This window comes from Meleagris gallopavo, chromosome 6 (assembly GCF_905368555.1).
Source record: "Meleagris gallopavo chromosome 6, MGAL_WU_HG_1.1, whole genome shotgun sequence".
Lineage (NCBI taxonomy): Eukaryota > Metazoa > Chordata > Aves > Galliformes > Phasianidae > Meleagris > Meleagris gallopavo.
This window is the reverse complement of record NC_139409.1, coordinates 12,086,898-12,104,126: the sequence shown is the minus strand read 5'-3', so window position 1 is coordinate 12,104,126 and position 17,229 is coordinate 12,086,898.

Here is a 17,229-nt window from a genome sequence, read left to right as displayed (position 1 = left end):
AGAATATATTTTTTCTCAATATTTTGTTTTTATAGCAACATGATTTCTGAAAAGAAATTGTTCTATCTTTTGAATTATGACACTTGCAATTATATATGAAATACTATCTAAAACAAATTATCTCCTCTGATTTTTTTCACTTCAGAAGTGATTATTTTTGGGGAGGAGGGATCAACATTTTAAATTTTTCCTTTTTATAATGAACTCCAGTTAAACTATAGTTTCCTTGTCAGTTTTGCGCAGATTATATTTTTCAATTGCTGCACGCTTAGAGGAAGTCACTGCACAAATCAGAATTTTCTAAACTCTCCTTGGCTTTTTTTCACTTATTGTTATCCAGTGTAAATGTGCCAGGTGAACTTCAATACATGTTTAGAAAATTATCTGTTACTTCCTAAAATAAGCTTTAATTCTTTGAATATATGAATATTTCTGCCTTTGTTCTGAATTCTATTTGCATTTCATAATTCCTTCTTTAATTCTTTATCCCTAGAATTATATACATTTGCTGACAAAATCCAATGAGCTATTTCTTCCTAAACTTAAACTTATTTTTAGGTAATGTTATTTTGTTATTTTTGTTTTCTTTTGTTTTCAGGGTTTTTTTTAAATTAGATTTTTTTGTTGTTGTTTTTTTGTTCTAGTTGTTAGCTTTTTTGGTTTTATTTTGTTTTGATTTTTCAAACTTAAATACTTTTGGATGCATTCCAAGCTAACTGTCTAGAAAAAAAAAAAAAGTATTTATTTGATGTTATAAAATAATGTAAGTGCTGAAAATTAGTACTTGCAAATTAAGGCTTTTAACAGCTTTGCACTTCACAGATTCTGACCAAACCTGAATTAGTGTAAAACTTTATAATGGCTAAGAGATTCAACTCTTCATTTCTGTTTTCATCTTTTGTTTTCTTAAAGAGTAACCCTCTGATTAGTCAAACAGTTATGTTCTTTTCATCTTAACCTCCTTTAAGGACATCTTAACCACCTTCAATTTGCAAATTGAAAGTGATTGCTACGCAGAATTGACCTGAATAGTAATAGTGTTCTTAAATATTCCCACCTTGGCAAAATACACTCGGAATAATATTTGCAAACCTGCTCATAACTTTGAAGTTATTGTCCTCATGTAGATATTGTCTTAATACACCTTGTCATCCCACAGTACATTTATTATTAAGTCCCGTGCACGGTTATTGTAACACAGTTTTCCCATTCAGCATCTTAAGTGCATAGTATGAAATTAGCTTTATGCAGCTGAGAAGAAAGCTGGGTTACACAATAGGCTGTTTTGTTTCTTTGTTTGGTAATCGTTTGTTTTCCACAGGCAAAATTTATCAATTATGTAGAGCCTGTTTACTTCTTTTGAAATCCACAACTACAAACCAGGATACACTAAGTTCTTGATTCTGGTAGGAAGACACCAAGTCTTGTAAAAGTGTATTACCCTAGCATTCTGTCCTGTGATTTAATGTTTCTTTAGTTAAATGTCTGTTATGTCCGCAGACAACTCTTATTGTTCACGTGAAGTGAGTCTGTCCCAAATACATTGGACTCCATGCATGTGTTTCATTTGATCTAAACATTGTTATTGAATATGTTGTTCATGTTCCAAACAATAGATCTTAAGCAATAGGTCAGAAAAAGAACACAGAATAAAATTATATTTTTGCTTTTGGATCTGCCAAAATTACATGGTCTGCAAAACATGCAAGTTCAAATACTGTCGAGTTTGATAGTACAGAGCTCTAAAACATTAAACAAAAACTAATATATCCCACAAAGACAAGCTAGGATCCTAATTTCATTGACAGTAGCTTAAATATTTCCTAAAAATATTTCCTGGGATCCTGAGCTGGATCCTACCCAGCTCAGTTATTTCCTGTCTTCTTGCCTGAAGAGGCTGATCTATATACTTTTCAGACAAATGTTTCTTGGGGAAGTAGCGTGGGAATATTTTGGCCAAATTCATCAGTTCAGCGATTTTGAAGGAAGCAAAAAATCTTTTCTTTCAGTGAGTCAGTTACCCTGTCATTGACTGCCGAAGTATAGACGCATTTTATCATTACTATGACTCGCAGTAGTGCCAAGGAAGTTAACAGGAATTGGTACATCAGTACATCAGTAATGATTAAGAATAATGTATGAATGAAATTACCTCTTCCAATATTTTATGAGACCACTTTATGAATCCAAAGAACTGTTCATACACTGCAGACTGAAGCAGCTATCAACTGTAATTATTTATTTGCCAGTAAACAAACATAAAAGTTCTATTTACCAACAATAGTGTGTTCTGCTTTAAAACAAATGTTAATTTTGCACAGATGTGATGGAAATTATGGAAACTTAATTGACAGAAAAGAAAGTATAACTTTATTGTTCAATGACCTAGATAAAGTGCATTTTTCTTTTTTTGTTGTTAGCAAAGCAAGTTAAAGCTTCCAATAACATTAATGGGTATATCAGTCTGAGTTATTAGCAATGGCCAGATCCCAATAGAAAAAGTGCTTCCATAATTGAAAACTGCACTTAAAACACTAATTTATCTCTATCTTCCTTTTTCTTCTTCTTAAGCCAAAAGACAGGAAGTAAATTCACACATTGTTTACAGTGACTTGCTAAAATCTTTCTCAGCTTTTGCATTCTGAAAGTATTGAAAATGAAATGGCTAAGAACTCCTTCCAAACCAAGGGAGAATTAAGGCTTCAGTGAGAGCACACAGGAAGCAAGTGACCACAGACTGTGTTACATGGGACTGTGTCCATTCCCTTTTGTAAGTTATCATGTGTGGCACAAATGAGGATAGAATAGTCAACATTCAACCTGTCTCCCAAGTAATAGCTAGTCACTGTCCATAGATTCAAAAAGAAGGATTAGTGATTTTGTTCCAGAGACACTTGATATCATAGGCAAAATATGAAATCAAAGCACTACAGCAAGATTATAGAATAAATTTGAGGAATAAATCCCAGACTTTGTCTTATCCTTCCAGTCCCATAAGATAATGTGTAAGAAGTTGAAAATGCTGACAATTGCTTTTGAGTCTGAAGTTTAAAATCTTTTGATTCAAACAACCAGATAATGCACAGAAAATTCTTAACCTTTTGAAATAGTTTCACCACCAGCTTTGGGAGAAGATAAAAAATGTCTTCTGCTTCATTGAACATGTATTTGCTCACGTGGTGATGAGTTTATTTACATCATGGAACAACCACAGAATCACAGTATCACAAAATCACAAAATCTTAGGGGTTAGAAGAAACCTCTGGATATAATCTACTCTAATCAGTTGCTAACGTGTGTTCTCTACAGTAGATTAAATGTTGTATTTTCAACTATGAGCTCTTTGTTCTGGGCTTCTGAAAAATTCAGTATGTTCATTTTTAATATATTTTATTGTAGGAGCAATGAAATAAAAGCCTGCTGTTGTCACTTAGCCTTTTATCTGTTCCTGCTTCTCTTCGCACTTTGTCCATGATTTATTTACATTGACATGTTCATTGTGGAAAGCAGCTGGATAATTATGAGGTGTTGTGGAAGGCATATCTGAGTTGAGCAATCAAAAGAAGTTTGTATTTTATTTAAAAAATTCACTGGCTATAGTGTCTAAGCATCCATTTGTGTATAGATACCTCTGACTAAAACCTCCCCAAATCTGAAAGGATTACACTTGAAAATCTGAGTGAACTCTATGATCTGATGTTTGTTTTGTTTTTGTTTTTTTTTTCCCCCACATATTACTTTGAAAATAAACCCTACTGATAAGGTTAGTTGTTGCTCAGCAGGTAGTTACTGTGTTCCTAGATGCACAATTCTGGTTTACGCTTACTGTAAATATAAAAAAAAAAAAAAAAAAAAAAAAAAAAAAAAAAAAAAAAAGTAAGAAAGCACAGGGAGTTATCCATGGCAGCCAAACATCTATTTTTTAAGTTACTCTGAAACTTTGAATATGTTTAATGTTTACTTAGGTGCCTAAGACCTCCATGTTTATCGGCATCTATAAACAGTCCTATAGAAAATTTTGATCACATATTCAGGTGACGAATAAGTGAAAACTCGTCTTTTCAAAGTATCTTAAGTTATTTTTCCAGAAAACAGTAATAAAAAAAAAGCAACCTAGGTTGGTGGCAGAAACATAGAAACATAAAGCCTATTCAATCAGTATGATTGAGTTAATTCTAATGAAGAGTATTGATTGAACTGTGGAGGGGTTTTTGAATTCTGAACACAACAGGAAGTCATTTACTCTCAGGTGTACTATTGTTGCTGAAAAATGTCTTTCTAAGAATAACCTTAAATAACTATTCTCCTTGTTTACGATATTAACAATGCATGAGAAAATATGTTTTTAATGTGAACAGTATACTTTACAGACTAATGAGCAGCATTCAAATCTGATTAAATATCAGGTTAGAAATACTCACTCTGTGCTTATTTAAACAACAAAGCAAACTAAACCAACCTTCCATTTGTTAAATATGTGTATGTTTTTATTGACTGGCTAAGAGAGTAGAGTGAAACAGACATAACTAACATATGTAGCCATTGAGACTACTATGGTGGATATAATTATCTGACACCATTGTGTTGGATATAATTATATACAGTTTGGAAATAGATTAAAGTATGGAGATTGTAGACATGCATTTTAAAAGAGTTAGTATATTAAAATTCCAAATGTGTTATATGGAAAAGCATACTTCTTGGCAGGATTCAGAAATACATATCCCAAGGTCATCTGTAGCTATGTGTTGTTATTAGTAGCCAAAAACATAGCAGATGTCCAGCTAACTTCAGGAAAAGGGAGAAAATGTTGCTGATTATTGCTTTTGGGAAACAAACTAGTTCTTTAAGATTTAAAGGATACATATAAATCTATATGTTTAAGTTGTTGCTTGCATTTCACAATTTCCTGTAGAATGAATCCCTCCAGAAAATAAAAAAAAAAAATAAAATAAAGACTTTCTAAGGATGAAGATATCAACAAAATTTTGAAGTTTCTCAAGGAGAAATATAAAAATCCAGAGTGTTTTATTGATAAAAACAATTATACTTTTAGTTTTTGAAAGGGTGTTGACCAGATGTCCTTGAATTTAATTTATTAAAGCTAACACTCCTGAGGTTACTAAATAATTTATGCAGGCATCACTGTAGAATTTTGCATTCGGTAACTTATTGAATCATTTTTTATTAATACAGAGCTTTTAATTAAATATTTAAAGCTTCACTATAGTATACAACTGCTTTTGGAAAAAGAAAATATAATCGATACGTTTGAGATATCATATCAGCAATTGTATTAATAATTCATATTCACAGGCATTTATTTCATTATTTTAATGAAATTTAGGCATTGACAATAGGACTGATGTCACGTAGGCAGGCATGAATTTCAGTTTCTCTTTAAAAGAGACTGCATAAAATTCTTTCCTAACATTACAATTAATGTAGAAATCCTAGAGAAACAAATAGGAAACACATTATTAAGGAAGAATAAGCCAGTACTTCTTGGTTTTGGCCACTGTCTTCTTATACACTTCTTGCCCATGTAAACCCCTCTTACATAATAAATTTTTGATATTAAGCTCTCTACATTTTGGACTTGTTTGTGGAATTATCTGAATTAAAAAAAAAAAAAAAAAAAAAAAAGGAGGCTTAGATGGCTGCAGAGATAGAAAGATCAAAGTTAGATTAGAACAAAAAAAAATCTGAAATTTCAACATACCTCAACAGAATCAGGGTCAGAAAGGACCTCAAGGACCACCAACCTCCCCATTTAATACTAGACCAAGTTTATTCATAGTCTTTGTTGTTTGGTTTCAAAAATACCTTTCCAAATTTTTACCTTTTCTATTGACACCCTTTTATCTGTTCTCAGAAAGGAAAATCGGATTTAATGAATACAAATTTCTATATTTATCTAGAAGCAAAAATTAGAGCATAGAAGGATGTTTTTAACATTAACTGACCATATCAACATATTTGTTATAATTACCAATGTACTTTAGAATGAACTAAGAAACTAAGATTGCTACAGACAGAATGTATCTTTCATGTATCTTTTAAATCATTAAAAATGTTGATCAATTAATGTTTTAAGTGGTGTATTGAAAAGCAGTGATTTATTTAGTAGCATCCTCAGGTATGAATTAAATGTAAAAAATTGATAGCCTGATAGGTGTTCTCACTCATCTATTTATTTATTTATTTTAAGCATGTCAGTTCAGTTCAAACGTCGTGGCAGTCCTAAATGTAAAAACTATAGAACTCCAACTCTTGAAGTCACATAAATGCTTGAAGTTTCCTCTCTAAAATATTCTGCAAGTAAACACAATAGTTGTATGTTATATATTATTTAACCACTATTCTTGTTATTTTGGCTTGATATTCTAATGATGTTAGTGTGGATTTTCTCGAGAACCCTTAGCAACAACAACAAAAAAGCTTTCTTTTTGTTCAGAGCTTCACTTAGGACTGTAGTTTCCATGGAAACTCCTAGAAATAGCAATTTGATTCCAACCTTTACAAACCCAGCATGAGACTTTTTCATCTAGACTTTTTGCTTCAATAAACTTCTATATTACAATGAGTTAGAATAACAGGAGTCATGTTGATATAGATTATTAATATCTTATTAATTTTTGTTTTATTTTAGGCTGAAGCTGAAAATCATTGTATCACTGTCTTTTTACTGCCAAATAACACAAAGCAACATCATTAAAAAGAATGTTGTTTAAGTTAACTGTCACTATAAACAACTTTGATTGCAAAAGTTTTGTACTACATTTTAGCTCACTATTTGATAGATTATGAGTCACAGGCAAAAATTATATAGCTAACTCTTAGAGCAATGAAAATAACTGCAGCTGGAAGGTGTAACTCCATCACGAATGAATGAGATGTTAAAAAAAAAAAAAATTGTCCTCTGTAAGGAAGCTTCTCAATGAAAATGCTGGTAAACAACTCAGAGAAAAAGGGAAACAGATGCTAAGTGATAACAATGTGCCTATTCTCACAGGGAACACCAGCAGTATGCTTGTGTGATGGGTTGAATGTGTGTGCAGGGTGTGGGGGGGAATTATTCAGCTGTTTCCTTGCTACATTCAACAGTGAATCAGTAAAACAAGATTTTGCTTTTCAGCTAGGAAATGACACTTAGCTTCTGTGTTATAAAGGAAATGTCCCTTTTGTTCTCCCATGTAAATTCCTCTTTAGGAATTTAAGATGGCTGGGACACAGTCAGGATTTAGGAAAATAATTTTACAAGGCTTAGAAGATATGCATTATTACAAAAATAATTTAGTGGCCACCAAGGACTGTTTATGGAGCTTGACTGACTTTCTGGGCAAGCCAGGTATTTGGGATCATTCGTAAAGAGATTTTAAAGATAATCTTGTATCTAGAAGCATAATGCAGTTTGCAGATACAGCCCCATGAAAGGGGGCTTGACATAACTGTATTTTTACAAGTATATTAGAGTTATTAAGAAGCTAAATGAGAATACATAAAAATAATAATGTGAAATATTTTCTGACAAAAGTTGCTGTAAACATGCAAAATCATTTTCATCCATAAAGGTATCTTTGCCTTGGCATTTAAAAAAATCTGAAAATGAAATTGTTCTTCAGTGTCTGGAACTGGTCCAACTTTACTAGGGTAAAGCTAGAATTATGAACTGTCTGTATTACTGATAAGTCTTAGAATAATGGAACCAAGGAAATTTTCCCTCTTATCACCTACAGGCTAGAGAGAACATATTGTCTAACATAGTGTGAGGTACGTCAAAAACTTCCCTTGATATATTTGATGTATATCAGGAAATAGTTAACAAGAGATATAATATGAACATTTATTTTGCTGATTACCTTTATCCGGATAAGAAATGTATTCCTTTCCAATGGCTGATTTCAACTTCATTATGACTAGTAGAGTTGAATATGGGGCAACATGAGAGGCACCTGTGTGGCACACCCGTGTATTTTAAATACAAATATGTGTCTTAAATCTTCATACAATGGTAATGATCTTATGGCAGAAAGCAAATGTTATAGAGGAGTTACTGTTCCTGGCTAGAAAACTTTGGAAACATAGGGTCCAATTTGATATAACTAATCAGTTATTCTTTCTGAATGGAAAAATGTCAGCATTTTTCATTTATAGTGACTACTAACATTTTGCTCAGTGAATGTTCTAGGTGTTGTTTATCACTCTGATTTTCATTCTGTTAGAGGTAATGTTAATTATATTATACTGACGATAGAAGCCTAACAAAACTGGACATTCTTATGCTCCTTGAATTCTTCACTCCGCGTTTATCTATTAGCATTATTCAGAAAAATCTGGACAGACAAAAATTTGACAGACAACAAACAAATCAAGATTGATAGACTTTGTGATTTCTAAAGAGGACTTGAATGGTTCATTTGGTAAACCTAGAAATGCATATGTGGTGGGTATCTACAAAAATAAGTCTTTACCTGTCAACTGTAAGAAGCGTTGTGTTGGTTTATTTTATATAAAATGAGAACTTTTTAGACTGTTAACAAATGTTGACATTTAAAGATCACTATACAGATAGAAGAGAATTTATTCATGGCTTTATCTCTTACCTTAGGTTATGAAGCATCATAGCACTTTGAAACTTTGTTATTGCTTCTTAACAAACTCCAGAATAACGGTATCTCTGCTACAATTCTTTAAAAACAGACTAAGTACTTTCTAGAGTATTCTAAAGAATTCTGTAAGGTACAGGGAACAAATAATATCAACTGATTCCCATCCTCTGTGTTGAGTCTAGCCATTAGAAAAGGATTATTTTCCAAATTCATGCTTGGATTTCTCTGTTAGAGGTGCAAATTTAAGCACATACAGTTTAAAAAACCAGGAGTATAGAAATTGAATGAATTAATGAGAATTGTTAATTGAATCACAATAAACTTGGATACATCCTGTTATTATTTCAAAAGAAACATCTGGATCTTTGGATCCCATAGCAATGCATTGCTTGGCTCAGCTAAACTTGTGTAGAGAACACTATAGCTCAGATGGTAAAGATGGTACTGACTCAACAGAATTTATTTCCTGCACTTATAAAACAATTATTTTAGTTAGGATTAAGATGTCATGTAAACCATACTTAAATGCTGTTGAAACTTTTAGAATTATAAAATCATAGAATAATTTGAGTTGATAAAGACTTTTAAGTCCAACCATTCACCCAACAGTACAAATTCACCATGAAACCATTCCTCTATTCGATCAAGAATTCATCTTCTTTTGAGGCTTGAGGATGAAGGAGATTAACTGTTACATTCATGATATTTTGAAAGACTCATTTAATATCTAATGCTGTTTCTCTTTTTGCCTTTTACATCTTCTTGATGCAATATTCATGTTAACAGCAGCGCATCTACAGTATGTTGAGAATAATAGATCTCTATCAAATACATATAGACATAATTTGATTAAGAACAGTCAAAATTCCAGCCTCTTCCTCTCTGATGTTATACAGTTATGTGTTAGGACATTTTATTGTAATAATTTTATTTGATTAAAGAAAGAACTTTACCTGTAGTTCCAGAATAAAATTTGAATCCCTAAGGAACAAATTCTGTCTCTTTTATTAACAAGGCTATGGAGAAAAGAGTGTGAGGAAAATAGCATCTATTGAACAGTTCTTGGGCAGGGTTCATTTTGGAATTGTTAAAATCCTTTCTCAACACTGGTAGTTTTTGTGCTCAAGGCAAATAACTAGTCAGTGTCTTGGCCTCAGAACTGGTATAAGGACTACAACAGAATTGAGCTTCAAAGCCCATAGGTGATTGATTATTTCTCATGTCAATATTCAACACAACCAGTGGTGCTGATCATACTCCTCTCATCTCCTGTCAGAAAGAATGGCAATAAGATCTTTTAATTTCCACTAGCTTTCTCTGAGTATCAGTATAGAAGTTCTTCCAGAGAAAAAGGAAGGTGCCTTAAAGGCCTTTGAGTAGCCATGAAGGCAATATTTCCAAGCTATCTGTGTTACTTTTGCCTTCAGCAGTGACTTGATTGCATGGAGGAGGAATGGAAAAACAAACATTTATGTGGTAAGGATCAGTGTTTTAGATTAACTCACTGCAGAAATGCTTTCTAAATATATTCAAAGTGTGAAGATATAAGTTATATTCTTTCTTTCAGAACTGTAAACTTAGCTGTGTAATAAAACAGTACTTGTGGAGAGCTAAAGCAAAGACTTAACCTTATTCAAAAGTGTCGATTGATTTTTACCTCCCAACTTTTTGGCTGATAGTAGGATTGATTAGAAGAGCATTGTACTTAGAAAATGCAGCTAGCACCCACTACACAGCCAAAATTTGTCACTGCTGAAAATGTCACTAACTGAAGTGATAAAATGTTGTAAGGCTTTGAAGAAGATATATTTTCAAGTGATTTGTAACAACATTCCTCTGGGTGCTGCAATGAGATAATCACAGAAACTAACATCTTCAGAAAAACATAAAAGGTCATTAATATTAGACTGTGGATTTTTTTCAGAAAATAATTTATCAATTACATTTTAATTCAATTGATGCTTGCAATTGGTGCAAATTAAGCTGGTTTGTAAAGCAAAATTTTGTTTGAAGAAGTCTCTTTGCTGTGGAAGAACTATATACTTCAGATGGGAACTATTCCCCTGAAGACACTACTGTTCCCACAGCTGGTGTCCCTGCACCATGGAATCCCTATTAATAAGTACTTCAGCTGTTATATTGTTTGCCACCTCTGGATTATTTTCTGTTTTTTTTTTTAAATGTGATTTCATTTGAAGGTCTACATGAGATGTGGACTGGATCCTGTAAATAAAAGCAAAGAGAGAAAACAAAAGATTTAAAATGGTGTCTTGTCAGATCTTTCTGACATTATTGCAGTGTTAATGAAATTCAGTATTTTATCTGCTTCACCTAAAATTGCCCTAGTTTGAGGTTAGCACAGTTAGAAAGATGAGAATTTTCTATCACTGAATGGATTTCAGTTTCCCCATGATATCTGTGACAGAAAAAGTTTTAATGAGCGGGTTATAATAACCGTATGAACAGAGGGACCTGGAAAAAAAAATATTTTGCCTGATTGCCAGCTGCATGACAAGAAGAAAGAAATAGAGGTGATGACATAACTTCTGAATCTTTGGTGTATTGTTTGCAAACTTTATTCTTACTTTGATAAGAAAAAAATAATTAAGATAACAGATTCTGTACCAAAGAGATTTTAAACTTTTCTTTTTATATTAACTTCTACCACATAGCCACTGAATCACTCTTGCAGTTGAGGTTAATTTAGATTTTTGGCTTTGGACGAACAGTTCACTAGTCATCTATAGAGTATCAATTTGGGAGAAAAATTGGTGGGAGAGTTTTAGATAAGACATGTAATTATCTTAAAGTGTGATTCCAAAGCCCGTTCTGGGAGAAGACATGTTGCTAACACATCGCTACTCTGTGATGTCAGATTGGTGCCTATAATGAATTCTTCTCAAGGTGCATTTGTCATATATTATAGTTATCTTTTACTGATGGATACGTTTAGCAAGTGAACAGGTACTCTAAGAAGATTAATGATATGGAGGTAGAACAAGAATAGGAAAAGGGCTGATCATGCAGAAATGCTGAGCATTCTGGAAAGGAATATAAATGTAGCAGGACATTTTTAATCTTCCACTTAAAAAATGAGATATCCCTGTATTTAATTGAATTGGATTTTCAAAGTAATAAGAATCATCTACTGGACATTTGCTATGAGCTTGTGTTTTCTCCAGCTTGGATTACAAATTCAAAATGTCTTTTTTATTGGCTATCATAGTTTTTTTTTCCTAAGTCCATTCATGACGCACCAGTCTGTAATATGGCAAGTGGTCTTTCCTCAGGGAAATTACCCAAACTCCCTGTTTCTGGGAATACTTCCCATGAACATCCTTATTCATACTGTCCCTGTTGAAGGCAAATTATATCACTACATGCATACAACTCGCACAGTCTATTTTCCAAGAGTGTAAGAAAATATCCATTGTCTCTTATCCAGTTACTGAAAACAACAGAAAAAAGCCTGACTTCATCTTCTTTACAACCTCACTTCAGATATTTATATGCACTGGTGAGATCCCTCCTCAATCTTCTCTTTTTCAGTCCAAGCAATCCTCTATCTCACCCGTTCCTCATCTGCCAGATAGCCTAGTCCCTTAATTGTCTTAGAGACTTTTTTATTGCCTGTCTCCAATATCTCCATCTCTCTCATGTGGGTGAATTCAGAAATATATGCTTCTGTATATTTTATGTCTCAGTTCAACCAAGAACTCTCCATTTATTTATACAGGCCTTTTGGCATTTTTTCCTGACTTCATGCATATTGTGATGGGCTGTTCCTGAGATTGCAGGAGGTGATCCTTGAGTATTAATCAGTTTTTCTTGAGCCCCTCTTCTCTCCAGGGTCAATGGTCTATGTTTATTTCATGATCATTGTCATATTTATTTCAACAAATGTTTATTTTAATGTTTACTTCATCCATGTTTATTTAATCCATCAGATGGTCCATAATTATTTTATGAATCAATTCTAAAGAATTTGTCTTCCAAAATTTAGGAATTATGCTCTATTTTTTTAATAATAGTCTTTAATTTCTTATCTTATTAATGACTATTTAAGTGCTAAAGGAATATTTCCTATGTATAAAACTCACATGCTATTAAAATTTTCTCCTCTTTTTTCTATTTTCATTTTAAAGAGGCTCTTGGTGATTCATAAAGAACTAACTAGTAGTTTAATCTCACATGAAATTTAACAGAAAGACCTTAAATTTACACCACAGTACATGAGATCAGAATTTGACTTTTGGTATTTATCATAAAGAGCAACTCCCATTGAGGCATAACATAAAGATAAAGCATACATTCCAGTCCATGATTTCAGTACTGAAGAAGTGCACAGGAAAAGGTCATTACAATTAAAGGCATAATGTAGAAATGAAACTGTGAGCATGTGTTTGTACTTCTTCTCTATCTCAAGATTTTTGTGATTGACTCTTTATTGGAGATATAGGCTTTCATTTCATAGCTTGAATGGACAAGGTATTAGATTTCAAATGGACAGGGAGAGAATGCCAATATTTTGCATGCATGTAATAGGGAATTAAAATAATTTTCAGCCTTCTGTATTTATTAGGTAAAGAAATTTTGTATAGCGAAATTATTCTGATATAAGAGCTAAGTATTAGTTTCTGATGGAAAACTGGACAAACAGTATTTGGTTTAACACTGGTTCACACCATCACATGCAGGCATTATCTGAGTACGTGACTAGATGAAGAAAGCTGACATTTCAGGAAACTGGTGATGCTTTCTTACCTCCCCCCTTTTTTGGCCATAAAATATCTGCAGAATATAAAAATTTATTTGGATTACATTAAATGTGGAAATATACATGATATTTTTACTAATACATCATAATTAATGTGAAGACAAAAATCAGGAGGTTATTTGCCTGCCAAAACTGCAAGATGGGAATGTTCAAATATAGCTTTCTTAAATCTATCATCCAAAGTCCTGCAAGGTAGATTGTATTTCTAAATAAACTGACACATGTCACAGATCTTCAAAGCCCTCCTGAACTGCTTGCATCTATTTCCACATTGGTGAAAACGGAAACCTTCTTTATAACATAAAGATCACATTAGTGATAAACAATTTCATGATAACCTTATCGATTTCATTGTATACAAAAATGTAATGGATTAATTAATAGTATCTTCACATATTGTGACATCCTAGAAGTCTTTGACTACAAAACATAATATGTACTCTTAAAATGATTTTTCATAGATTATAACAGAAAGAAAATACTAATATCAGCACTAGACTATATTAGCTGCAATATAATGATGCTCTCCAAAAGGCTGGGAAAAATGGTGCATTTTGCCTACTTCTTTGATATATAGTAACTTCTTTCTACTCCATAACTGAGTTTCTGGGCTTCTAATTTTTCACAGAATCACAGAATCATTGAATGTCTGGAGCTGGGAGGAACCTCTGGTCCAAACACATACTCAAGCAGGGCCATACAGAGTAGGTTGACCAGGACCATGTCCAGGCAGCTTTTGAATATCTCCAAAGATAAAAACTCAATCACATCTGTACAACCTATGCCAGTGTTCTATCACTTATAGCAAAACTATTTCCTAATGTACAAAAGTGGTCTCCAGTTTATACCCATTGCCTCTTGTCCTATCATTGGACATAACTAAAAAAATATGTTTCTGCACTCCTTTCAGGTAAAAGATCCCCACCAATCCTCCTCTTTATGTTCTTTCAGTTTCTGACGCTTTTATTTTCTCCTGGCATATTCCAAGGCCAATAAAATATTGGCTTCATGAGATGTAATGAGCTAACTTCTCAGTATTGCACTTGTTGAACTGCAGTTGGGATGCTCAACGGAATATTAAAGTGGAGAGTTATTATTCCACTTTATCATCTCTACTCTTCAGATGAGGTACGCACACATAAAAAAGGGCATATCAATGCGGCAGCTGATCTGTGGGTGGATAAACATAGATAGAAAGTGTGCAGTTGAAATCCAAATCCATCGATCAAATAAAATTAAAACCACAGTCAGCATCTTGTGTCATAATCTCTGTGAAGAGATAATCAAACCATTCGCTAGAGGTGGAAAGAAGGAAGATGTGCTTAAGCAATCTTGTGTTATTGATCCAGTGAAATTCTGAAAACAGCCCCTGCAGTGTAATTTCTATAGTTTGATAGATTACATTAGTAGATACGTTTAGCCTAGTAAGATCACCTTCATCACTGGTTAATAATATAAATAAATAATGAAAATGACAGCATATTATAAGGAAGAAAAAAAAAACAGATTAGAAAATACAAAAATGGTATATATGTGGCCTTCATCAGGAGAGTATCTAATTATGACTTCATTTTGAATATGGCAATCTCATACATCTGAATAGAAGTTTTATCCCTTCTTTACAGCTGGGTGAACAGAAGCCCAAAGATCCTAGTCAGACCATGTAGACTCAAAGGATGCCTGCACTGAAAAAACTGAACTGATTTGTTTGTAGATAATCCTTCATTCAGTAGCCTCTTGCTAACAGGAAGAAGGAAGTTGTGCCACTATGGGAACTGATAGTCATTTTAAGTTAATATTAGTATAAGAAATATCTTAACTACCTCAATTCAGATTCAAGTCAAAACAGAAATAAACTGAGCTGACAAGAAATTCAGTAACTAATATGTACAGACACTCTCACGTCTTCAGGACAACATAGGAATTGATAGAAGCCTTGACAAGAGCAGTGTCCGACAAAGTTTCTCTGTGTTACTCTGCTATATGAATGGTGTAATTTGACAGAGCTTGAACAACTTTTTGTAAGACTCTGTTCTTTATATGAAGAGTTGTCTTTCCAGTTTCACTGACTTTATTTTATTTATTCAGTGACTTAATTTATATCACCAAGTTCATGGTGTTACTGGTCTTCTCTTTAATTAAATCTACTCACTTTCATACACTGTGAGTTTTCAGCCATGGAGAACAGCATTAAAATTTTTTCTTATTGCAGTTATTTTATGTAGACTTTTATTATGGTGTATTACATTATCATAAATGGATACATGGGGAAAAATTAATTTGCTCATTTGTGACTGTAAGGGAGAGCATATCTGAGGACAACTGCTTCTTTCAGCTTTTGTAAGTAATTATAATTTAGATTTCATCTGATTGGAGCCTGATTCCTCATGCTTGCCTTTTTATTCCTCCTTATTTCAGAGACAGTAGGGACTGAAGTTCAGGCGATCTCTGTTTTAAATCAAACCAGAATAGTGATTGCTTTGGGTTGTCTAAAATGTAAACAAAAGGCCCTATGGGTGATATAGCTCTTCTATGAAAGGTTAGAATCATGGAAATCAATGATGTTTAAATTACAACAGAAAGCCATTAGGTTTTAGTCAAGACTGAAATAGATGAAAGTTTAAGAAGAGAAAAACATTAAATTATTTTGAAATTGCCCAGTAACCTTCACGCAGTTCTTGAAACAATTGCCATATTCCTTAAATTCAGGATGCTTCAACCTTCTTATTTTTCCATTCTAATGGTCATATTTACAGAGAAGCCAAAAGGAAGGAGACTTTAATCATACAGTGAACTCATTATTCATGTTTATACTGCTCTGCAGGTTGCCTGCATGGACCTCCACTGAGGGAGAAGAGAAATTCTGTGTGGTGACTTAAGAACAGGTATTAACTCCCAAATCTCAGACTAAGCACTACCCTCCTGTGACTGAAATCCTTGAGATGAAACAAAAAGGGGAAAAGTGATGGAGGTTTGAGATGGATGCAAAGCAGATACTCAGTACAAGGTGAAGCAGCACTTTCTCTCCTTCCTGCGGAGAAAGCCTCGGAGCTGGGCACAGGAGGATACCATGCAGTGGTTAAGAGACATAGTCCTCTGTTTGACATATGGAGGCTGCAGACCCTGGGGACTCAGCATACCTTGAAAGCAGCTGTGGAGAGGCAATGCATATCCTGCTGGTATTATTTTGTCCTGTTCTTTGATATCTTGTTGAAAGTGAGGAACTGTTTATACCTTCACCTGCAGTTCACAAAAACACATTCATGGGGAAAGATTCCTTATGATAGCTATTCTGAAGACTGGCGGCATTGAAGATCTTTTTTACTTTTCATACTGACAATACACTTGTCATTTTTTTCTACAGTTTCAAGCTTCTTCTAATCCTGCTTCTTAAAAACCTTGCCTGCATTTATCAAGCCACATTTCTTGCTGTAAATTTTGCATGTTAAAAAATATCCTCTATAAAGGTATATTTGTCTTCTATGATAAGCAGAATAACTGTATTGAAAATACAAAGATTCCAAGTACATTTCTTCATGGAAAAATCTAAGCTTTTTCCTTGTCTTTTGCTATCAGACGTGAAAATACATGTAAGGTGAACTGAGAGATTATTTCAGGTCTTGAAAATGCAGACACAGGATCAGGCGGAATAAGAGGATGTGCATGAAACATTCATGTCTGGAAAGTTTCACAGTAGTACTGAAGTCCAAGAGTGCTGTCCTTGATACTCTTATGATGTCTCAGTCCAATTTACGGGAAGGAGAGGAGGTGCTTTTAATATATGTATACCCGATGTGAGATTAAGACACAACAGGTCAAATGTTAGCCTGACCAGTTTAT